The sequence below is a fragment of the Mustela nivalis genome (genome assembly GCF_964662115.1).
Source record: "Mustela nivalis genome assembly, chromosome: 16".
Taxonomy (NCBI): domain Eukaryota; kingdom Metazoa; phylum Chordata; class Mammalia; order Carnivora; family Mustelidae; genus Mustela; species Mustela nivalis.
This window is the reverse complement of record NC_139035.1, coordinates 30,571,233-30,595,396: the sequence shown is the minus strand read 5'-3', so window position 1 is coordinate 30,595,396 and position 24,164 is coordinate 30,571,233. Positions and strand designations below refer to the sequence as shown.

The 24,164-nt window shown below is 45.9% G+C and overlaps 1 long non-coding RNA gene across 1 annotated transcript; it reads right to left on the bottom strand.

Annotated features, from left to right (window-relative positions):
* Nucleotides 1-1,610: 1,610 nt before the first annotated feature.
* On the bottom strand, nt 1,611-24,147 carry LOC309850206. The gene is made up of 3 exons (XR_014304133.1): nt 23,895-24,147; nt 3,773-3,848; nt 1,611-2,699 (listed from the first exon to the last, which is right to left on the bottom strand). It is a non-coding gene; the product is annotated as an uncharacterized lncRNA (long non-coding RNA).
* Between the last annotated feature and the right edge of the window lie 17 nt (nt 24,148-24,164).

The window sequence follows — 24,164 nt, the reverse complement described above, 5'->3', positions numbered from 1 at the left end:
TCTCTCTGTCAAATAAATAAATAAAATCTTAAAATAAAATAGAAAAACTTAAGTGTCTGCTTCCCCTCCCCTCTACGCAATCCCCTTGCCCTGCAATGTGGGCCGAGCCCAGGGCCTTACCTGTGACCCACAGAGTAAAGCAAGGTGGGGGACTGTCCCTGCACGATTAGGTGCAGTCTGACGTCAGGCACCCTCCGGGAGCTCAGGCTTCAGCACCTAAGGGCACAGGCCAGCGGGTCGCCCCACTTCTGAGCAAGTGGCTCCACATCTGGGGAATTCTCACCACGTCTCAGGTTTAATCATTCCCTAGAGTGACTCACAGAACTACGGAAAGTACACACAATTACTGTTTCACTGTAACGGATACAGATCAGGACAGCACAAAGCTGGAGCGGGTCCCAGAGGCAGGCTTCCCGTACCCTCTCCCTGTGGAACCAGGACAACTAGACCTGCCAGCACTTCGCTGGGCTCACCAGCCAGGAAGCTCCCCTGAGCTTGTGTCTGGAGTTCTTACTGGGGTTTCCTTGGGTGCGTGGTTGCTCTACCAACAGTTACTGGTGTGGCTGGACTCCATCTCCAGCCTTTCCCTCACAGGAGGTCCCGCTCAAGTCCCAACCTACCCCCCTCCGCCCCCATGTCACATGGTTGGTCTTCCAGACTGGTCACCCTGGGTCACCTCATCAACAGAAATGCAACAGGGTAGAAGGGCCTCCTTGAGTAACAAAACATGCCTGCAGCTCGGGGAAATCTCAGGATTTAGACGTTCTCTCCCGCAAACGGGAGCCAGGACCAGAAGATTCTTCACTGTGCAGTATCAGGGTAGGAGAGAGCGTGGCTTCCGTGTTGCTGTTAGCATATCTCTCTTGCCAGTTTTGGTGAAGCGAATGGCAAGGTGCTGAGGGAGGCCTGGGTCCAACAACCGCTGAAGCATGGAATCGTGTCAACAGCCATATAACTTCAAAAGCTGACTCTTCCCCAGCTGAGCCTTCAGATAACAGAAATCCCGAAGCAGGGGACTCAGCTAAGCCCTTCCCAGGTTCGTGACTCATGCGGAACAACCAACTATGAAATAATATGTGTGCTGTATTAATTTGCTGGATTTGGGGGATAATTTGTTACACAGAAATACACATAATACAGCAGTACACTGACTGTACTGGGACTAAAATTCAGGGATGTCCGGAATATAGCAAACCCAGAATTTGCAATCAAACCAATGGACTTCCTGGAGTTTTGCTGAATAAATGAAAAAAAAATGGGCTGGATTATCAAGCAGCAAACTACCAGGGCAGACAGATCAAGTGACTGACTTTAGCTCAAACAGGAGGTAAGTAGCAAAGTGAAGACCTGAAGCCCCCAGTGGCCAGACTCCAGAACCTGTGAATTAAAACACTACCTTACATGCCTACTGGAAAAAACCAAACAGCAAAACCACAGGATAGTTGCCCAAGACCCCTACAATCAAAGACTTCTCCCCTCAAGTTTCTAACTACAATTTATTTATATGCCACTGCTTTTAAAGAGGGTATCAGGAGTCTCAGTTATTCTACACAACAGTGTAATGACAATTACAAATGAAAAGAATATGGGCAGGAGAAACAGCAGGAAGTTGGGCAGGCTTGTTCTGGGTAGAGACGGGAGCCGCGGGTTCCGAGCTCTGAGTGCGAAAGACTCCAGGACAGAGGGAAGCAGATTTGACCACGGGATGCCCGGCGTGTTTCGGGAAGTTGACGCAACTCTTCCTGGTGGAGACCAGGGAAAATGTTTTTCTGCAGGTGCTCACAAAGGAAATCCTGTGTAGTCATCAACGTCCCCAGAAACATCTGTAGGGTGCCAAACTTGATGATTTAGCTTCCTGATGGTAGCTCAATGCACACAGAGAGTCTAGAGGAATGAGAAAGATGGACACAATGCCTAGCTTCTCTCTCTCTCTCAAAATTTTTCCTTCGCAACATTTTCAAATTTTTCCTGCTCTTTGGTATTTCGAGCATTAGTGGAGAAGCTATGAGGTCTTGGGCTGAAAACAGAGACTAAGGGCAAAATCACTATGGCAGTCACCATTGTCATAAAGAGGAGTGGGGGAGCAAAAGGAGGATGTCACTCCCTAAATAAATCAACTGGTCCTTCCTGTAGACAAACCAACCCGCTACCATAGACGTGTGCCCCACGTTCTGCCATCCCGCAGGTCAAATGTTGAATGTGCCATTAGGACACATAGATTCCAACACTGACATCTCCCGTTGCAGTGACAATACAATAGTTCTTCACATCTCTGCTGTGAGATCCTGGCCCCGTTATGCTACCCTTAGCAGCCCTCCTGGGGATGTCCTGCCTGGAGCAGCTCTTTCCTGCCTCTGACAGACCTGTCTGATGCTCCCTGTTTCCTGGATCCCGGTGACCTCTGACATGCTGCTCTTTATTATATGATCATGGGAAGAACCATTAAAAATAACGTCAGGAAGCCGAGGGATATAAAAAAGGGTCAGGAGCGACTGCCCTGGGTTGTGACTGCTCTGTGCTTGGTGTCCAGAGTAGGCCTAGCACCGGAGCATGAGGCACGAGTTACACGACGTCCTCCCCGGATGTCGCCTAGCAGGTCAGCGCCACTGGCTAGCATCCGATGCCCATGTGCTTGCTAGAACAGGCAGGTGATTGTGGGGAGCAAGGGCTCTCCCCGCCACAGGCAGACTTCTCAGAATCTGGAGACAAGAACAACGTAAGCTGGAGTCACACTGGAATCTGATGTTATTTTACATCAGGAAAGAGGAAATAAATATTTTCATTGTAAACACTTCTGAAAGTCATGCTCAACAAGATCTTCCTGGCTGCAGAGAATACAGAGAAGTCGTCTCACAGTCATGATCAGAAAGTAGGGTCCCAGCCTACATAACCAGTCTGGCAGGACAGAACCCGAGACTGCCCCCCAAGCTATCAGAGAGGATGTGGACTTAGCAGGTGCGAAAGAAACACTGCCAGACAGTGGACGTGTCGGATTCCTCCTGCTCTCCCCAGCGCTTATGGCTCCATTTGCACAGAAACTTCACAGAAAGTCCTCTCCAGGACAGTGGAATGCATGACAGTGGTCCCCCGCAACGAGGAATGCATGAGGTGGGGGGCCGAGAAGGGGTCCAGGGAGCCCCTCGGAGTGAGGAAGACGTCCTGCACCTCACCTATGGTGGTAGCTTCGTGGAACTCACCAACCACACCATCAATTGTGTGCATGTCATACCTGCATGAAGCTGGGGGTTTTGAGTTCATTTATTTAAGTCATTTCTACACCCAACGTGGGACTCGAACTAAACCCCGAGACCAAGAGCCACATGTTCCACTGACTGAGCCAGCCAGGTGCTCCCATAAAACTGGCTTTTAAAGGGAAGTTGAACACATTCAAAGCAAAGCTCGTGATCCCCTCACCTGGACTGGGCTCCTCTGTCTCAGAAAATGTCTGCTCTCCTCCTACTTTGCTCAGATCCTGCATCACTGACTCCTCTCCGCACCCCGCTCTGATGTCTCTCACCGCCTTCCCCTCCTCTGGCTCGCTGCCAGCCACTGTCCTTGCTTGCCTGACGCAGGAGCCTCTGATTAGCCTCCCTGGCCCCATCCTCAGCCACCCTGCTATTCTCCCTGGTGTCCCATGACATACAGGTGACTCCCCTGCCTGCACAGTATGTCCTCCATTGTGCTTGCATGGCCTGCAGGACCTCCGAGACCTGCCCCCCCCCACCGCCCCGTTTGTCCCCCACATTCCCGCATTCTCAAGCATACCACCCACCTCAGGACATTTGAGCTATTCCTTTGCCTTCAGTGACGTTGGTGACATTCCAGAGACTTCATCAGAGAGGTCATCACTGTATAAACAACATTCCCGCTAAACCATTACGATGCAAATAAAGGCAAATGGACTTTTAAATATGAAGAAGTGAAGGAAATGTACTACAGATTCACAAGCATTTGAAACATAAATCTAGTTAATCAATTTCTACAGGAAATACTGTATATTCCAGTATTAATCACTTTGGCCTTAAAATATGCAAACTCTTTAATTCACTAATATCATTCCTGAAGAACTATTCTAAAAAATTTTAAAGGTAAAACTTTTATACACAAAATATTTACTATATCATCTGTGCTATAAACAGAAAATTAGAAATAATCAAAACACCCAGGGGGCGCCTGGGTGGCTCAGTGGGTTAAGCCGCTGCCTTCGGCTCAGGTCATGATCTCAGGGTTCTGGGATCAAGTCCCACATCGGGCTCTCTGCTTTTAGCAGGGAGCCTGCTTCCTCCTCTCTCTCTCTCTCTCTGCCTGCCTCTCTGCCTACTTGTGATCTCTCTCTGTCAAATAAATAAAATCTTTAAAAAAAAAAAAAAAACACCCAGTACTTGGTAAATAGGTAAATTATAGATGTTTAACATTATAATTACCAAACTTGTGGAACACCAAGGAAAAAATGTTTCTGACATGTTTTGTAAGCAAAAAAGAGGCAGAACCCAACTTTTTGTATTTTTACATTTATAAGTATGTAAAATGTGAGTATAGCTTGTAAGGAACTGCAAAAGCATGGAATCCCTATATTCAAACGGCAGGAATAAAGATAGTTTGTTTTCAACTTTAATGTTTTTAAGTTTTTCTTCCTTTTTTTAAAAGATTTTATTTATTTGATAGAGAGAGAGCACAAGCAGAGGGAGCGGGAGCAGAGGGAGAGGGAGAAGCTGAGCAGGGAGCCTAATGCAGGGCTCCATCCCAGGACCCTGGGATCATGACCTGAGCTGAAGGCAGATGCTTAACTGAGCTCCCCAGGTGACCCTCAGTAAGTTTTTCTAAGAAGATCTGGATACAGAGCAAAATGACATCTACATCCTTGGATCCTGTGGACACTATTTGGCTTCCAAACATTCTGGACCTGAGAAATCTGTCGAGTTCTTGGGGGTTTTTTGTTGTTGTTTTGGTTAGTTTTGTTTAAATTCAATTAATTAACATACAATGTATGATTAGATTTAGAGGTAGAGATCAGTGATTCATCAGTCTTATAGGACACCTAGCACTCACTACACCACACGCCCTCCTTAATGTCTGTCTCCCAGTTACCCCAACCCTCTACTTGCTCCCCCCAGCAACCCTCTGTCTGTTCCCTATGATTAAGAGTATCTTACAGTCTGTCTCCCTCTCTGATTTCATCTTGCTTTATTTCTTCTTCTCTTCCCATATGATCCTGTTTCGTTTCTTAAATTCCACATATGAATGAAATCCTATGATAATTGTCTTTCTCTGATTGACTTATTTCATTTAGCATAATACACTCTAGTTCCATCCATGCTGTTGCAAATGGCAAGGTTTCATATTTTGATGGCTGCATAATAATATTCCGTTGTATATCCACCACCTTTTTTAGCCATCCACCTGTCAACAGACACCGGGGCTCTTTTCCCTAGTTTGGCTACTGTGGCCATTGCTGCTATAAATGTAGGGTGCACGTGCCCCTTTGGATCACTACGTCTCTATCTTTGGGGTAAATCCCTAGCAGTGCAATTGCTGGTTCGTAGGGTAGCTCTATTTTCAACTTCTTGAGGAACGTGGAGTTCTTGTTAATGCCCCGTGCCCTCCTCAGGTCCACGGAGTCCACGTCCCCAGAGGAGTTGCCCAGGGAGCTGTATTTTTTAAATTGATGATCAGGAAACCACTAATTTGGGGCAGAGAATAGCATCATTGTGACATAAAAGATCAGGGTCGATTGTGGGCCACTAACTGATTTGTCCCATCCATAAGTATATGTTGCTTACTCTTCCCCATCCCCTCTCATTAAGGAGCCTCAGAGAACCATGTCAACAAGCCTGTCAAGCTACTTGCTCCGTGAGCTCATGAGGCAGCAACGTCTCAGGCCACACATGGTAACAGAAAAGAAACAGGAGGGCTGGCTTGAATCACTCAGTGAATTACAGGTAGAGAGTAGACCAAGGCGTCATTTATGAGATCCAGAGACTAAGGAAAGGAAGCTATGGGGTTTTGGGTTTTGTTTTTTAAAGATTTGTTTATTTATTTTGAAGGGATGTGCAGAGGCAGAGAATTTTTCAAGTAGACCCCTGGCTGAGTGAGGAGTCTGATGCAGGACTGGATCCCACAGACTGTGAAACCAAAACCTCAGCTGAAACCAAGAGTCGGATGCCCAACCGACTGAGCCACCCAAGCACTCTGTTTTGTAGGGTTTGGGGAGGTTTTTTTGCCTTGTTCTGTTTTTAAGATATAATGGCTTTTAAGTTTCTGTTTAAATTCCAGTTAGTGATCATACAGTGTAGTATTAGGTTTAGGTGTATAATACAGTGATTCCAGGTTTCCATAAGACACGTGGTGCTCACAACAGGCACACACCTTTATCCCCATCCCTTCATCCCCCATTCCTCTAGGAGCCATCCATGTGTTCTCTAGAGTTAAGAATCTGTTTTTTGCCTTGCCTCTCTGTTTCTTTTTTCCCCTTTTGTTCATTTGTTTTGTTTCTTAAATTCCACTTACAAGTGAAATCATTCGGTATTTGTCTCTCTCTAACTGACTGATTTTGCAACAACCATGTTGTTGCTAAGTGGCAAGATTTGCTTCTTTAAGGCCAAATAATATTTCATTTTGTATGTGTGTGTGTATGCTGTATTTTCCCTAGTATGCATGTACACACACACACACACATATACAACTTCTGTATCTATTCATCTGTCGATGGACACTTGGGCTGACTACATATCGTTGCAATTGTAGATGATGCTGCCGTAAACACTGGGATGAGGAAGGCATGATTTTCAGGAGCATTAACATGATTGGGATGACAGTTTAGAGGATGATAATGGAAGAAGGAACTGCATAGGAACAGCTTTGCTCCTCAACTCCCTGCATGTCCTCACTTGGTTATGTTGCCCTCCTGCTACACCTCCTTCCACAACCAATGCCCTAGAACATGCCCCTCCTGTGCCTCCAGGACAATGACGGGGGAGGACAACAGAGATGCTCGAAAGGCTATACCTCATTTCCATACAAAGTTTGCAGGCCTTTCTTCCCTTGAAAGCTGCAGACTCATTCTGACTTGTTTATGACTTGGGACTCCAAACCAGGGCTCCACATTCTGAGGAAGCCTGCAGAACTATGAAGCAGTTACTAATGAGTCACATCATCTGCATAATTTCTGCCAGAGACCCTGCAGGCAGGAGTCTCTTACTGATCTTGGACCAGTACCCCAGGTGACCCTGAAACTATGTAGATCAGGATTGGATTTGGAGGACAATTCTCCTCAGACTGTCGACCAGATATGATTCACACTGCTGCTGGCCACCCCCACAGAGAAGGGTGATGCTGAGCCCTCCATGGTTAAAGAGCTGCCCCCATTCCAATGACAAATAACTATTAACACCCCTCACTCTGCATCATTATCACATAATTGAATCCCTTAGGTACTTCTTAGCATCTACTATGCCAATGTACCATGCTAGGTACTCAAGGCACATGGAGGTAAATGAGACAAGATTTGTCTTGAAAAGAATCACAGATGCAAATTTAGAAAGAAAAAAAAAAGTATTTACCCAAAACAAAAAGTTGGATGGCCTATTCCCCAAAAAGCTGTATGAAAATCACAAAAATATAAGCCAGTGCCTCAAAGTCAGAGGAAAATAAGGAAAAGGAGTTTTAAAATAGTGAACTGAGCAGGAAATCTGAGTTCCAGCGCACCCTGAACTTGAGTCACAGTCACACAGATTGGTGTGGGGGAAGGAACAAATCCAGACAATCAAATCATATAACATGCCCAAGAAATGGGTGTGGACAAAAACAATAAGATACCTAGGAATAAACCTAGCCAAAGAGGTGAAAGACTTATACATGGAAAACAGAGAAAAGAAATTGAAGAGGACACAAAGAAATGGAAAGACATTCCATGCTCATGGACTGGGAGAATAAATGTTGTTAAAATGTCTCTACCACCCAAACCAATCCATAGATTTAATGAAATCCTTATCAAAATACCAATGGCATTTTTCACAGAGCTAGAATAAAAAAAAAAAAAAAACACCCTAAATTTGTATGGAAACACAAAAGACCCTGAATAGTCAAAACAACCTTGAAAAGGAAAAGCAAGGCTGAAGGCATCACCATTCTAGACCTCAAATTATAGTACAAAGCTGTAGTAATCAAGACAGCATGGTACTGGCACAAAAACAGACACATAGATCGTTAGAACAGAATAGGAAAACCCAGAGATGAACCCGAACTAATGGTCATTTAATCTTTGGCAAAGCAGGAAAGAATATCCAGTGGGGAAAAGACAGTCTTTTTCACGAATGGTGTTGGGAAAATAGGACAGCAACATGCCAAAGAATGAAACTGGACCACTTTCTTACACCATACACAAAAATAAATTCAAAATGGATGAAAGACCTAAATGTGAGCCCTGAAACCATAAAAATCCTAGAGGAGAAAAAAAACAGTAACCTCTTTGACATCGGCCATAACAGTTTCTTTCTAGATATATCTCCTGAGGCAAGGGAAACAAAAGCAAAAATAAACTATTGGGACTTCATCAGAACAAAAAGCTTCTGCCCAGTGAAGGAAACCACAAACAAATCTGAAAGGCAGCCTACGGAATGGGAGATGTTTGCAAATGACATATCTGACAAAGGATTAGTATCCAAAATATATAAAGAACTTATACAACTCAACACCCAAAACCCAAATCATCCAAATAAAAATGGGCAAAAAATGTAAACAGACATTTTTCCAAAGAAGACATACAGATGGTCAATAGACAGATAAAAAGATACTCAGCATCACTCATCATCAGGGAAATGCAAATCAAAACTGCAATGAGATGTCACCTCACATTGTCAGAATGGCTAAAATCAACAACATAAGAAATAATAGGTGTTGGAGAGGATGTGGAGAAAGAGGAGCCCTTGTGCACTGTTAGTGGGAATGCAAGCTGGTACAGCCACTGTGAACAACAGTATGGAGGTCCTTCAGAATATTACAGATAGAACTACCCTATGGTCCAGCAATTACACTATTGGATATTTACCTAAAGAATACAAAAATACTAATTCAAAGGGATACATGCACCCTGATGTTTATAGCATCATTATCTACAATAGCCAAGATATGGAAGCACCCCAAAGTGACCATTTGCACCCCATTGAGTGACGAATGGATAAAGAACATGTGGTATATTGGGGCACCTGGCTCCATCAGTTAAGCGTCCAATCTGGATTTCGGCTCTGGTCATGATCTCAGGGTTGTGAGATTGAGCCCTGTGTTCGGCTCTGTGCTGTGCATGGAACCTGCTTGGGAGGCTCTCTCCCTCTCCCTTTACCTCCCCGAATAAATAGATTAATTAAAAAAGAAGTGTATGTGAATGTAAATATGTAAATGGAACATTACTCAATCATGAAAAAGAATGAAATCTTGCCACTTGCTGCAACAAGGATGGAGCTAGAGAATATAATGAATGCTAAGTGAAATAAGTCAGTCAGAGAAAGACAAATACCATATGTTTTCACTTATATGTGGAATTTAAGAAACAAAACAAACGAATGAAGTCAGGGGGGAGAGAGAAAGACAAGCCAAGAAACAGTCTCTTAACTATAGAGAAACAAACTGTTGGTCACCAGAGGGGAGCTGGATGGAGAATTGGGTGGAACAGGTGATGGGGATGAAGGGTCATGTCTGTCCTGATGAGCACTGGGTGATGTAGGGAAGTGTTGAATTGTCATATTGTACACCTCAAACTAATATTACACTGTATGTTAACTAACTAGAATTAAAATTAAAACATAAGCAAGCAAGAAAAGAAATCAGTGTGGAGTTTACTGACAATAAAGATTATTGCAGAAGCAGATAAATGCTTTTGATCTGGTAGATCTTGTGTAGGGTCTAGGAACTATCATTTTTATCCAAAGCTCCAGATTTTTCGGAGCCAGGATTCTGATCAGATGGGAGACATGCTGACCCATTGACAGGTGCCAAGGCAGGCCATGCCTAGTTGTCCCAAGATTTACCTGGAATGTTGAGATTCAAATATCCAGCTTCCCTTCTGTCCACCCATCCTCCCCCATCCCCCTTCACTAGAAGCTTCTCTGAACGTGAGAGAAGCAGCAAGTGAAGGCTGAGGTTTGAGCTTTCCGGTAAGCCCACTGTGTGAGGAAATGAACCACGGGAGTGCCTAGGCGAGGGACTTTGAAGACAGAGAGAATGACCATGAGAGGTGAGTACTGGCCCCCGATGGTGGGGGGAGGCCAGAGTGACAGAAGACCAAGAGGAACAGTGACATCAGAACTGTCATGCCCCGTTGCGAGGACTCTGGCTTTCCTGAGTGGGATGGAAATCATTCTGCAGCGGGATGCGGTCTGCCTTGGGACATTGCTGTGGCTTGCTGGTTAGAACATTCTGAAGAGGTGCCACAGAGGGCACAGGGACCCCAGCAAAGAAGCTGTCACGACAACCCAAGCAAGAGGTGATGGGGCTTGGGTGCTCACTGGAGGTGGTGAGAGGTGGAATATTCAGAATGATCGAAGGCAGAATCCTGATGGATTCCAGGTGGGCCATGAGAGCAGAGTCAAGAATGGCCTCCGTGAAAGGTGCAGGGTCTCTTTTTGGGGTGACGAAGTATTCTGAATTGACTGGTGTCAGTGGCACAACTCTGTGAATACACTAAAAGCCACTGAGTTGTATACTTTAAGTGGGTGATTCTTATGATATTCAAATTATATCTCAATAAAATTGTTATTATTTTTAATGAATGACTTCAAGTTTTGGGGCCTGAGCAATGGGAAGGGTGAAGTCTTCCAGAGATGGGGAAGTCTGTGGAAAGAGCAGGTCTGATGGGGCTCAGCTGGAAATATGGCGTAAAGCAATCAGTGCGTGAAATGCTCCTGACAAGTCAAGTAAGATGAGAACTGAAAATTGACCATTCGACTTGGCGATGCATCGCCCCAGAGACCTTAGTAAGAGCAATTTTGGAAGTGTGTGGTCGGAGTAAAAGCCTATTAGAATAAGATCAAGAGAGAACATGAGAAGTTAAGGGTAGAATCACAGCCAACTCTTTCAAGAAGTTTTGCAGGGGGGCGCCTGGGTGGCTCAGTGGGTTGGGGCCTCTGCCTTCGGCTCGGGTCATGGTCCCAGGGTCCTGGGATCGAGCCCTGCATCGGGCTCTCTGCTCAGCAGGGAGCCTGCTTCCTCTTCTCTCTCTGTCTGCCTCTCTGCTTGCTTGTGATCTCTGTCTGTCAAATAAATAAATAAAATCTTAAAAAAAAAAAAAAAGAAGAAGAAGAAGTTTTGCAGGGAGGGGAAGGAGGGATGGAACAGTGGCTGGAAGGGCAGCGGAGCTGGAGAGATTCTTTTCTTTTTTTTTAATAATTTTTTTATTATGTTATGTTAGTCACCATACAGCATGTCATTAGCTTTTGATGTAGTTTCCATGATTCACTGTTTGCATATAACACCCAGTGCTCCATGCAGTGCCGGCTCTCCTTCATACCCAACCCCAGGCTCACCCATTCCCAACCCCCTCTTCTAAAACCCTCAGTTTGTTTCCCGGAGTCCGTAATCTCTAATGATTTGTCACCCCCTCTGATCCCCCTTTTAATTTCCCCCTTTCTTCTACTCCTGTCCTCCATGCTATTCCTTACGCTCCACAAATAAGTGAAACCATATAATTGTCTTTCTCTGCTTATTTTACTCAGCATAATCTCCTCCTGTTCTGTCCATGTTGATACAAATATTAGGTATTCATCCTTTCTGATAGCTGAGTAATATTCCATTGTGCATATGGACGATATCTTCTTTATCCATTCGTCCGTTAAAGGACATCTCAGCTCCTTCCACAGTTTGGTGACCGTGGCCATTGCTGCTATGAACATTGGGGTACATATGGCCCTTCTTTTCACTACATCTGTATCATTGGGTAAATACCCAGAAGTACGATTGCTGGGTCACAAGGTAGCTCTATTTTTATTTTTTTGAGGAACCTCTACACTGTTTATTTTGGGTTTTGCTTTTTTTTTTTTAGATTTTATTTTTTATTTGACAGAGAGAGAGATCACAAGAAGGCAAAGAGGCAGGCAGGGGCAAGGGAGGAGACTCCCTGCTGAGCAGAAAGCCCTGAGATCATGACCTGAGCCGAAGACAGAGGCTTAACCCACTGAGCCACCCGGGCACCCCTGTTTTGTTTTTTTAAGATTTTATTTATTAATTTGACAGAGAGAGACACAGCAAAAGAGGAAACACAAGCAAGGGGAGAGGGAGAGGGAGAAGCAGGCTTCCCACTGAGCAGGGAGCCCCATGTGGGGCACCATTCCAGGACCCTGGGATCACAGCCTGAGCTAATGGCAGACACTTAACGACTGAGCCACCCAGGTGCCCCTCCACACTGTTTTTCAAAGTGGCTGTACCAACTTGCATTCCCACCAACAGTGTAAAAGAAGAGATTCTTCTTCCAAGATGGGAAACCAGTGGTGTGGGTGTACCGGAACGGAAATGTCAGGTAAAGAGAGATACTGTAAAAGCGAGAAAGGAGGATTGCGGGAGGGAGTCCTGGAGCAGCAGAGAGAAGGTGGGAGGGGGCCTGTGGGAGGTGACCCCGCAGAAGGTCAGCCAGGCTGGGAGCTAGCCAAGTGCGTCAAAAGAACAAAGGAGGAGGAGGAGCATCTGGGCAGGTACAGGTCCGCAGTCGGCTCATCAGGAACTGGTGGAGGTTCTCCTGACTCCGTCTGGTTTGTCATTGATGTAAGAAGCCAGGTCACCATTGAATGGAGTCGGGAGCTGGGTGAGAAGTACGGCAGATCTGAGCACAGAAGGGAGGGTATGAAACAATCACTTATGAAAATGGCGGGCGGCGTGAACTGGGGAAACGTACAATGACTGCAGAGCAGCAGTGAGGCTCACTTGGCGGTGGTGACTGTGAGGTTGAAGGGATAATGGTCAGCACAGGTACATATCCACAGGCAGCCACGCTCAGCCCACTAGTGCAGGCAGGGGTGAGCAGAGTGTGTGCTAACCACGTCAGAGCTAGAAGCATGACAGTGCAAAGAGGCTTCCCTGCCTGGAGAAGTGGTAACAAGTCCACAAGGCTCGAAGCATCAGGCAGGAAGGTGCCATGAGCCAGACTAGGGGCAGTAAACAAGCCATTGGGAGCAACGGGGGCAGGTGCGGGGTTCAGAGGACGATTAGCATCAAGGTGAGAGAATGAAGCACAAAGACAGGAGGCCAGAGACAGATGCTTGGAACACTGTGAAGAAGATACAGAAAGTTGCGGGCACGGAAAGTGACCATGGGTGTGAGCAGTTAAGACTGAAACGAGAGGATCCTGGAGAGCAGAGGACATGAGGTCATGTGCTCTGTTTCTAGATTTATGATGCTTTGGTGTCAGGGGCTACTCTGATCTGGGGGAGAGGCTGCCCCTCAAGCATTCCTTAGGGTCAGCACATTCCTAGAGAGAGCAAATAACCTGCCTTTGAACTCGTCCTTGAGATGCAGACCAACCCATCCAGACTCCACCCCCTCCTTTTATCAGCCTCTGGCAGTTTGGAAGACTGTCCCCTGTCTCTAAATCACTCCAGGGCCTGGTACTGGAGAACTAGACCCTCCTGTAACGGAGGCCACCAAAATTATTCAAACTAGGCACCCCTACATTTGGTCAGCTTGCCCATCCTGCTTCGCCTGTTCCTCCCTGTGAAAGTCTCGTGAAGGCTCTGGGCCAGACTTCCCATTCCCCCTGCTCCCCCACATGGCCTGGGCTCGGGGACTACAGGAGGAAAAAGCTTCTTTCAAGGGGCTGTCTCTGGGTCTGTTGTCTTTCCCGATTAACACAAAATCCTGGGTGCATTTAAAAACAGAGTATAAGGAGAGATTCAGGGAATCATAGTAACCATTTGATAAATTCGAGCTAGGGTTATCGTTCCCTGGACTCATTTTCCCTCTCCTCCCATCCAACCTGAGCCTCTTCCCGTCACCCTTGCCTCCCTCCATGGCCTATCAGGCACCCTGATGTGAGAAATAAAGGCAAAAGAAAAAATTAAATTTTCTTACTGCTTCCAGCCCACTGACAAGTCCCTGAAACAGGCAGCGTGACCTTCCTCTGGGAACTCAGCTACCTTAATACTTGGCAAAGGCCAAGAGGTAATCTTAGCCCAACTCCCCACCCCACCCCACCCCCACCCAAGATCTTGTAAGTCTACTTGAAAGTATAAAAATTCCTTTGGAAACGTCCTTTATCTCGACCCCTCCCCCCCCAAGATACATGTTGGCAATCATCCTCCAAGCATATGGCCCACACTGTGTGTCTCATGAGTAGGGTTTTACCAGGCAGTAATAAATGACCTTTTCCTAACAACAGCTAGCCCCACAAGATCCTGGAAACCTTGCTTTCAAATTCCTTAGAGACATGCGGTCTCCCTAACCCTCTCCCAGCTTGAAAATATAGAATCACCCACAAGACAGAACCACCGACCAGCTCTTTCTGCCCACTGGCCCCATCCCATGCTTTAATTTAATAAAAAGACCTTTTGCACCAAAAACATCTCAAGAATTATTTCTTGGCTGATGGCTCTGGACTCCAACATTTTCCTACAACAATCCTATTGCTGAATTTGTAGGACAGTGTTTTCTTTAACTTCTCCAGCACCGTATTTCTAGCACCCGGTCATTAAGTACTGTTACAGACCTATCAATTTTAACAATTTTTAACTCTGCGTGCATTTCTTTTCCACTCTAAGAGTCACTGCTCTGTTTCAAATCCAAAGTCTTCTTTGTCCTTGACCATCCTCCTAACTGGCTTCCCTCCACACCAACTTTCTGCCTTACAGTCCAGTCTCCTTATCACCAGAATTAGCCCCCCCAACACACAACTGACCCCATCACTCCTCTATCTCCACACGGCTTCCAACTGCTCACAGCAAAGGCTGTTCAATGTTTGCAGACTGTTTTAGAGAAGCTGCCTCAGGGAACAAGAGGGAGATCAATCAGATGGGCGAGTCTCTACCGTCCCCCCACCCCCCACCTCCCCAGGCTTTACCAGAAAAGGTCTGTACTAGGGTTCTTAAAAAAATTTTCATGGTAAAAACTTCACTGCTATTATCAGCCAGAGTCCAATAAAGAGAGAAACCAGACGGTAATTGAACAGGGAGAGTTTAATATCATTTGGTGGAAGGGAGTGTAGGTGGGAAAAGATCTCCAGTGGCCAAAGGCGCCGTAAGACAGAAACCAAAGGCCAACAAGTCCAGCTTGACCAGAAATGGCTTATTAAAGGACCTTAGGGAAGAAGTGAGTCTTGCGCCGCCACCAGTTATGGTCTCCAAACCCCAGCTGCCTCAGGATCTGCTTTCACAGCCCTAGAAGCTGGGACAACCAGGACAGACCCTTAACAATCAGCATGTGTCACAGTCAGACCTCCCAGCAGATCAGGGATTGTGCCTCAAGGGCATAGGGAGGGGAAGAATGCGGTGGGGGCTGCCCTTTGGAAGGTTTCTGGTCAGAGGGGCCACTATGGGGGATTTGTTCAAGATGGCGGCAGTTCGGTTCACACCCAAGCTTTCATAACCCTAGCAGGGGATGAGAACAAGACACTGGCTAGTAAGCTGGAAGGACTCCAATGCAGGCACGGCAAACCGGGGAGCAGCCACAGGCTCCTTGCAGCTGAGACACACAGCCTCCACGGTAGAGGACCCAGACTTGTTGGGAGGGCACCGCAGGGGCTCGGAGGAGGGCGGAGCATCGCTGTGCGGGCGGTGCTGATAGGACAGGCTGGGAACCTGCCCTCCGGAACTCCCCAAACAAAGCCTGGTCTCCAGGATGCCAGGGGAGGTGCCCCACGAGAGGCACTGCACTATAGCCACGGAAGGCAGCAGCAGGTATGGGGGGAGAGGGGGCGCTGGTGGCCATTGGGTGCCACTGACCACTGAGCACCACGGGAGTTGGTGCCCAGAGGAATCCATGAGCAACTCCTTACTGTCGCAGGGTCCACGCTACTTGCTATTACTGTTCCTTTTTCCTTTGAGATGCCCTCTCATCCTCCTCAGCTTGTTCATGAAGAAAGCCTCCAGAAGGATCCCAACACGACCATCCTTCTAGGCCAGGCTGACCTGTAACCTCCACTGTGACGAGTTCCCTGACACTTCCACTTGGAAGTAATGACTCCTACTTAGATGTTTGCTTCAGTTTGGTTTGCAGACTTTGCAAACGATGGGAGGGCACAGCTCGCTGAATCACTTGGTCTGAAGATCAGTCCAGGAAATTGTTTACCTACCCGAATGTGCAAACCTCTAGGAAGAGTGCGTACAGAAAATGCGGAGGGACCCGGCCAGCCTGCCAGGTCAGTGGAGTCAGATCTGCGAGTCCCTGGGACGACCAATACTGTGGCCAGATCCCCATCCTCTTGAGGGTGGGAAACACTGTTATCTTGGTGTCTTCCCAGCACCCTATCTGGTTAGCAACCAATCAGCATTTGCTGAGTTGAAGGTTAGTGGGCTATCTTTCCATAGAGTCAAAGCTTTAAACTAAAAAGAACGCATCTAATGATAGCATTTCAGGCATTGGCCATGACAGGTAACTTCTCATCTGGTCACAGGGATGGGTCTTTAAAAAGATAATTAAAGGGCGCCTGGGTGGCTCAGTGGGTTAAGCCTCTGCCTTTGGCTCAGGTCATGATCTCAGAGTCATGGGATCAAGTCCCGAGTCGGGCTCTCTGCTCGGCAGGGAGCCTGCTTCCCTCTCTCTCTCTCTCTCTTTCTCTCTGCCAGCCTCTCTACCTACTTGTGATCTCTCTTTTTAAAATCTTAAAAAAAAAAAAAAAGATAATTAAAGAAGAATGAAGTTGGAGGCCTCATGCTTCTCGATTTCAAAATGTATTACAAAACTATACTAATCAAAACATTGTGGACTGTGGTCCTAATGCAAGAACAGACCATACAGGTGCCTGGATGGCTCAGTCAGCTAAGTCTCTGCCTTTGGCTCAGGTCATATCAGGGTCCTGGGATCGAGTCCCTCATTGGGCTCCCCACTCAGCAGGAAGTAAGTCTGCTTCTCTCTCTCCTTCTGCCCCTTGCCCCGCTCACATGCTCTCTAGTAATTTTTTTTTAATTTTAATCTTAAAAAAAAGAAAAAAAGGACAGACAGACAGACCAAAGGAATAGAGTAGAGTGCCCAGAAATTAACTCTCAACTACATGGTCAAATGATTTCTGCCAAGGTCACCAAGACCAATCAATAGGGAAAGGTGCCTGCCCTCCAACAAACAGCGCTGGGAAAACTGGGCAAACGCATGTGGACAACTAAAGTAGGACCCCAGTCTCACTTCATATACAAAAATTAACTCACAATGGATCAAAAACCTAAATGAAAGACCTAAAACTATAACTCTCCTTAAAAAAAAAAAATTATAGAGAAAAGCTTTTATGACACTGGATTTGGCAACAATTTCTTGCATATGAGCCCAGAGTACAGGAGACAAAACAGACAAATGGGACATCTGTGAAGAAAACTTAAAAACTTCTATTTTCAAGATCTTCTGTGCATCTAAGGACACAATCAGCAGAACACAAAGACGACCTATAGAATGAGAGAAACTACTTGCAAATCATGTATCTGATAAGGGGTTAATATCCAGAATATATAAAGAAGTCAGACAACTCAACAACAACAAAACAAATACCCCAGTTAAAAATTGGGCAGGGGTGCCTGGGTGGCTCAGTAGGTTAAACGTTAGACTCTTGCTTTTGGCTCAGGCTGTGACATGGCTATTGAAGGATCGAGTCCCACCTTGGGCTCTGTGCTCAGCAGGAAGTCTGCTTGAGATTCTCTCTCCCTCTCAAATCAATAAAAATTATTTTTAAAAGCTGGGCAAAGGATTTGAACAGACATTTTTAAAGAGATGACACAGATGAACAACAAACATGAGAAAATGCTCAACATCACTAACAATCTGGAAAATGCAAATCAAAACTGATGTGGAGAACAAAGGTAAAAGTAATATAGGAAAAAAAATTAAATCTCCTTGCAACTTACAATCCACTGACAAATCCTTGAGACAGGCAGTGACCTTCCTCTGGGAGCTCAGCTGCCTCGATGCTGATACTTGGCTAAGGGCAAGAGGCAATCTTAGCCTGACCCCCAGGATCCTAGGAGTCTACTTTAACATATAAAAATTCGTTTGGAGACTCCCTTTATCTCTGCCCCACAAAGTACATGTTAGTATTCATCTCCAAGCCCATGATCTGTGAAGGGTCTCATGACTGAGGTTTTACTAAACAGTAACAAATGACTTTTTTCCTAACAGCTAGCCCCTCAAGGTCCTGGAAACCTTGCTTCCAGATTCCTTAGAGACTTTCGCTATCTCTAACCCTCTCCCAACTTGAAAGTATATAATCAGTCATTCTTCATAACCACAGAGCAGCTCTTTCTACCCATGGGTCCTGTCTCTGTGCTTTAATAAAACCACCTTTCTGGGCGCCTGGGTGGCTCAGTGGGTTAAGCCTCTGCCTTCGGCTCAGGTCATGATCTCAGGGTCCTGGGATCGAGGCCCGCATCGGGCTCTCTGCTCAGCAGGGAGCCTGCTTCCTCCTCTCTCTCTGCCTGCTTGTGATCTCTCTCTGTCAAATAAATAAATAAAATCTTTAAAAAAAATAAAATAAAACCACCTTTCTGCACCAAAGATGTCTCAAGAATTCTTTGTTTTTAAGGTTTTATTTATTTATTTGACAGAGAGATATCATAAGTAGGCAGAGAGGCAGGCAGAGAGGGGGAAGCAGGCTCCCTGCTGAGCAGAGAGCCCGATGTGGGGCTTAATCCCAGGTCCCTGAGATCATGACCTGAGCTGAAGGCAGAGACTTTAACCCACTGAGCCACCCAGGCACCACTCAAGAATTCTTTCTTGATCATTTGCTCTGAACCCCAACATTTTCACATTAACAACCACAGGCTACTATCCAAAAACCAGAAAATTACAAGTGTTGTCAAGGATGGACAGAAATTGGAACTCCCACGCAGTTGGTGGGATTATAAAACTAGTGTAAGTGCTCTGGGAAACAGTATGGCAGTTCCTCAAGAAATTAAAAATAGTACTACCATATGATCCAGGAATCCCACTGCTGTATATGGCTCCAGCAGAATATTATACAGCCCTTAAAAGGAAGGAGAGGCTGACACACACTTCAACTCGATGAACCTGGAAGACATTATGCTCAGTGAAATAAGCCAGTCACCAAACCCCTCCCCCCCAATATAGTAAGATTTAGATGAGGTATCTAAAGTAGTCGAATCTGTAGCAACAGAAAGTAGAAATGTGGCTACCAAGGGTGGGGGGTGTGGCAGACAATGGGGGGGGTGGTTTAATGGGTGTAGAGTTTCAGTTTTGCAAGACGAAAGAGTTCTGAGCTGGTTGCACAACAGTGTGAATATACTTAATACTATTGAGTTGTATGCTTAGAAATGGTTAAGATGGTAATTTTTTTTTCTAAGATGGTAAATTTTGTTATTTCTCTTACTATCATTAAAAAGAAAAACATAGCTAATTACAATCTGTAGAAACACTCTAATCTTTTTTTTTTTTTTTTAAGATTTTATTTGAGAGAGAGAACAAGCAGGGAGGAGGGGCAGCGGGAGAGAGAGAAGCTGACTCCCCACTGAGCAGGGAGCCTCACTCAGGGTTTGATCCCAGGACCCAGAGATCATGACCTGAACAGAAGGCAGACGCTTAACCACTGAGCCACCCAGGTGCCCCCAAACTTCTTTTTCGTCTGTGAGCTCATCCTTCTTTCTCTGTATGTTATAAACCTGCTAACAAATAGGAAAACCAATGTCTGGTTTGGGTTTCCTCTTTTTCATATACAAAGCCCTTCTTCCTGTAGAGGTGCCATAGCTCAGTTCATCCTTCCCTACACCTGACTGCACCCAAGCCAACATACCCTGACCGGGAAGGTTGATGGATAAGGCAGACCAAAATAACATACGTGAGATACAGTGTCTGCATGGTAATAAATTAATCAGAGGAATTCAAAACTCCACTTAATTGCTGAATCAACTCATCCTCATATTTGGGAGATTTAAGGAGGAAGGTAATGTTCTCTCATGTAAATATGAAACTGGAAATAGAGTTCCTGAGATGCATACTTCCATCCTATACTACAATCACTGTTTTACAAAGGTCTTACAGTACTTGACTGGTATGCAGCCTCATTTAGAACCCAGAACTCCTGAAAGTTCAAATATTCGTTTTAGTTACAACTATTTGTTTTGATGGAAAGCATCTTCAAAGCAAGCATTGATTTCAGTAATTGAAAAAAGCTATATGCTTTGAAATTTTTTCTATTAAAAAATGTATAGGGAACATAAGGACACGAAGTCCAATATTCATAAACAGAGGATAGTTTGAATGAGCTTACTGGCAGGAAATGGCTTAAGTCATTTCCAAAGTTGTATTCTGTTGTGCAGATCTGTGGTCAGCCTGCCCTAGGTTAACTAGTTGAACACAGATGGAAAGAGAAGGGAGTAGGAAGGCTTTTCACCCACCCATTTCAAGAAAGACAAAACTGGAGGTAATTAGTGGATTTATAGAACAGATAAGTTCGGGAGTGATGATTCACTTTTTCAAAAATTTCCAATGGCTTTCCTTTATAATGACAGTTGCCGGGATGCCTGGGAGGCTCAGTCAGTTAAGGGACAGCCTTCAGCTCAGATCATGATCCTGGAGTCCCAGGATGGAGTCCCACATCAGGCTCCTTGCTCAGTGGGGAGTCTGCTTCTCCCTCTGACCCTCCTTCCTCTCATGCTCTCTCTCTCCCTCTCATTCTGTGTCTCAAATAAATAAATTTAAAAAAAAAAAAAGAGTTGCCATAATGTATTTAAAACATAGTTCCATTTATAGACGTCCAATTTCAATTTTGACTATTAAGAAAGTATCAAACTTGGGGGCACCTGGGTGGCTCAGTCAGTTGAGCGTTGGACTCTCAGTTTTGGCCCAGGTCATGACCTCAGGGTGGTGGGATCAGCCCCTGTTATGGGCTCCATGTTCAGTGGGGATCTGCTTGAAGATTCTTTGCCTCTGCCCCACTCCCCCCAGCTTGCATGCAAGCACACAGTCTCTCAAATAAACAAATAAATCTTTAAAAAAAAAAAAAACCCCACATGGGATAGTGCAGTTCGAGGGTGTGGATCATAAAGCACCTGTGCTTCTGTTTCTGTTTATTTTTCAGAAGGCTCCATGCCCAGTGTGGAGCCCAACATGGGGCTTGAACTTGCGGCCCCAAGACCAGGAGCTACACACCCCTCTGAGTGCCGGGTGCTATCCTTATTTTGTTTGTTTCTTTTTTTTTCTTTAAGATTGTATTTATTTATTTGACAGAGAGAGATCACAAGTAGGCAGAGAGGCAGGCAGAGAGAGAGAGGAGGAAGCAGGCTCCCTGCTGAGCAGAGAGCCCGACGTGGGACTCGATCCCAGGACCCTGAGATCATGACCTGAGCCGAAGGCAGTGGCTTAACCCACTGAGCCACCCAGGCGCCCTGTATCAGGAACATTTAGGCATAAAGCATTTATGGAATGCTAGACATGCGAGGGGGGAACTAAAGAAGTAACTTCAAAGGGTTTCTCAGGTGCAACAAGGTAGATGAAGTGACCAGTTGTTTAAGAGCCTGTGAATGGGTAAAGTGTGCCAATCCTTTTTTTTAAATTTTTTATTTAAACTCGGTTAGTTAACTTAGAGTGTACTATTCTTTTCAAGGTCAGGATTTAGCGATTCAGCAGTTGCATGTAACACCCATTGCTCATTACACCCCATGCCCTCCTTAATGCCCATCACCAGAAAGTGTGCCCATTCTGGCCAACACACCCCTACCCCCAGTTAATCTCCTTGTGTTCGTTGCCCCCTTGCCCATAGCCCTTACGCATAGCTTTTCCTGTGGTTTCTGCATCTACATTGCAACCCTCAGATTCCAAACCAGAGCTGCAAAAGAAGGGACACACTGGAGACTGAGATTAAGACTCAGGACTAAGAAGACAAAGCGTCAAAATTTAGTCACCTGTGCATCCTCACCTTTGTTATAGGAGATTATGAGAATACAAAAATATGGAAATATTAACTACTAACCTTAAAAATAAAAGTTGTTACTTTCCCCATGGAAGTGGATTCGGGAATAGCAGAGAATTGCAGTTTGGGACACGCAAGCTACGGCAAGACCACAGGAACGTGGTTTTGTGGACAAGGAGGAAGTTGGGAGGGCTGTTCTGAAGCAAAATCCACTGGAGAAACACAGGAGTTCAGGGTGGTGGTGGTTTGTCCCTGGCCGCACTGCCAGGGAGCTCACTTCTGTAGGAGATGCAATGTCCACCTTTCCCTGTGGGGGCCTGGAATTTGGGATCCTTCCCTGGTGAGGGTTCTTCTGTTGGGTCTGTGATTGACCTTGAGTGGCGCGGCTCCCTCTCCCCTTCTGCACCCAGAATCCACTCTGGTGGGGTTTCCCTTTGCGGCTCCCTCTCCCCTTCTGCACCCAGAATCCACTCTGGTGGGGTTTCCCTTTACTGATTTTAACAAGCACGACCTTTAAAAAGTTTTTATTTTGAAATAATTACAAGATAGTACAAGGAACTCTTGTATATTCTTCATCCAGATTCACAATTTGTTAACATTTATATTTGCTTTATTAATCTCATTCTCCAATGAACCATTTGAGATCAAATTGAGATCTGCCCCTTGACCTCTAAATACTTCAATGTGTATTTCCTAAGAATAAGGACATTCTCTTCCAAGAGCACAATAAAATTAACCAAATCAAAAAAATGTATTGATTACAATACTATCTAATATATAACCCATATTCAAATTTTGCCTATTGTCACAATGTTCTTTTTAGCTATTTTTCCTAATCCAGGATCCAATTCAAGATCACCTATGAATGTAGCTGTCTTACCTCCTTAGCCTCTTTTAATCTGACACAAATCCTTAGTCTTTGTCTTTCATGACAGTAATGTTTTTGAAGAGCATGGAACAATTAATCAGATCTGCCTGCCTCAACTAAAGGTTATGCTTGCTTTTTTCTTTTTTTCAGGAGTACTATCTTGTGTCACGTTCTTTTCAGGATATCCTGTCAGAAGGTACATGATGTTCATCCCTCTCAAAACGCCTGATATTAGTGTTGGTGACTTGATCACGGCAGTTGTCCACCCAGCTTCTCTACTGCAAACTTATTTATTTTTTTTTTGTAATTAACATGTAAATTATGGGGAGTTATTTTGAGACTACCTAAATTTTACGTTCCACGTCATACCTTTATATACCTCCTTATAGCATTTTTTAATGACTCTTGCCTAAGTCAACGTTTACATTGAGATACAATGCGCAAGGTGTACAACCACTTTAACATACTGGTTTTAGGGTACTCACAAGGTTGTGCACCCACGCTATCTAACCCGGAAGCATCTTCACCCCGGCAGGATGCCTCTCCCTCCACTCTGCAGGTGCCGCCGCCCTAACCACTCCTCCCACCCTCCGCTTCACCACCCCAGGAGGACCCCAGCCCCAGAACAGGACACCGCTCCCTCTTTCCACCCCCCAGGACTCCTCTCCCTCCCCTCCATCCCCAGCAGGACTCCTCTCCTTGCCCCACCTCCCTCCCCCAGCAGGACCCCGGCCGCCCAGCTCCCCTCCTTACTCTCCATCCCCCAGCAGGACCCTGGGGTCGCAGCAGGACGCCCCTCCCTCCCTCCAGCCCCGGAGCCCGAAAACCGCCCCTCCGCCCTCCGCGCACTTGACGGCTGCAGACGTCCCCAGACCAATGTTGTCCTCTGGGTCTGGCTTCTTTCTTTTAACAGGAAGTTTTCAAGGTCCCTGTACACGGTGGCTTTAGTCAGTACTTCACTCCTCGTCATTCGCTTAAAGGGACCATTACCTCATTCTCCACAAACGACGACGAGTCCACACCCGCGAGGCAACACTACTCTCCCCGCCCCGTGTCAGGAGGCGCGACAAGAAAATCGCGCCGGCGGACTGCACTCCAACCGACCGGGCTCCCTCACCCTCCGGTCCCTGCCGGCCTCGGGTCAGAGGGCCTCCAAAGGTCGCCTTCCCGGGAAAAACACCCCCTGGCCGCACCGCCACGGGGACCAACCGCAACTCAACCGAATCCCGCCGCCAGCCACCGCGCAGGCTCCACCCCTCC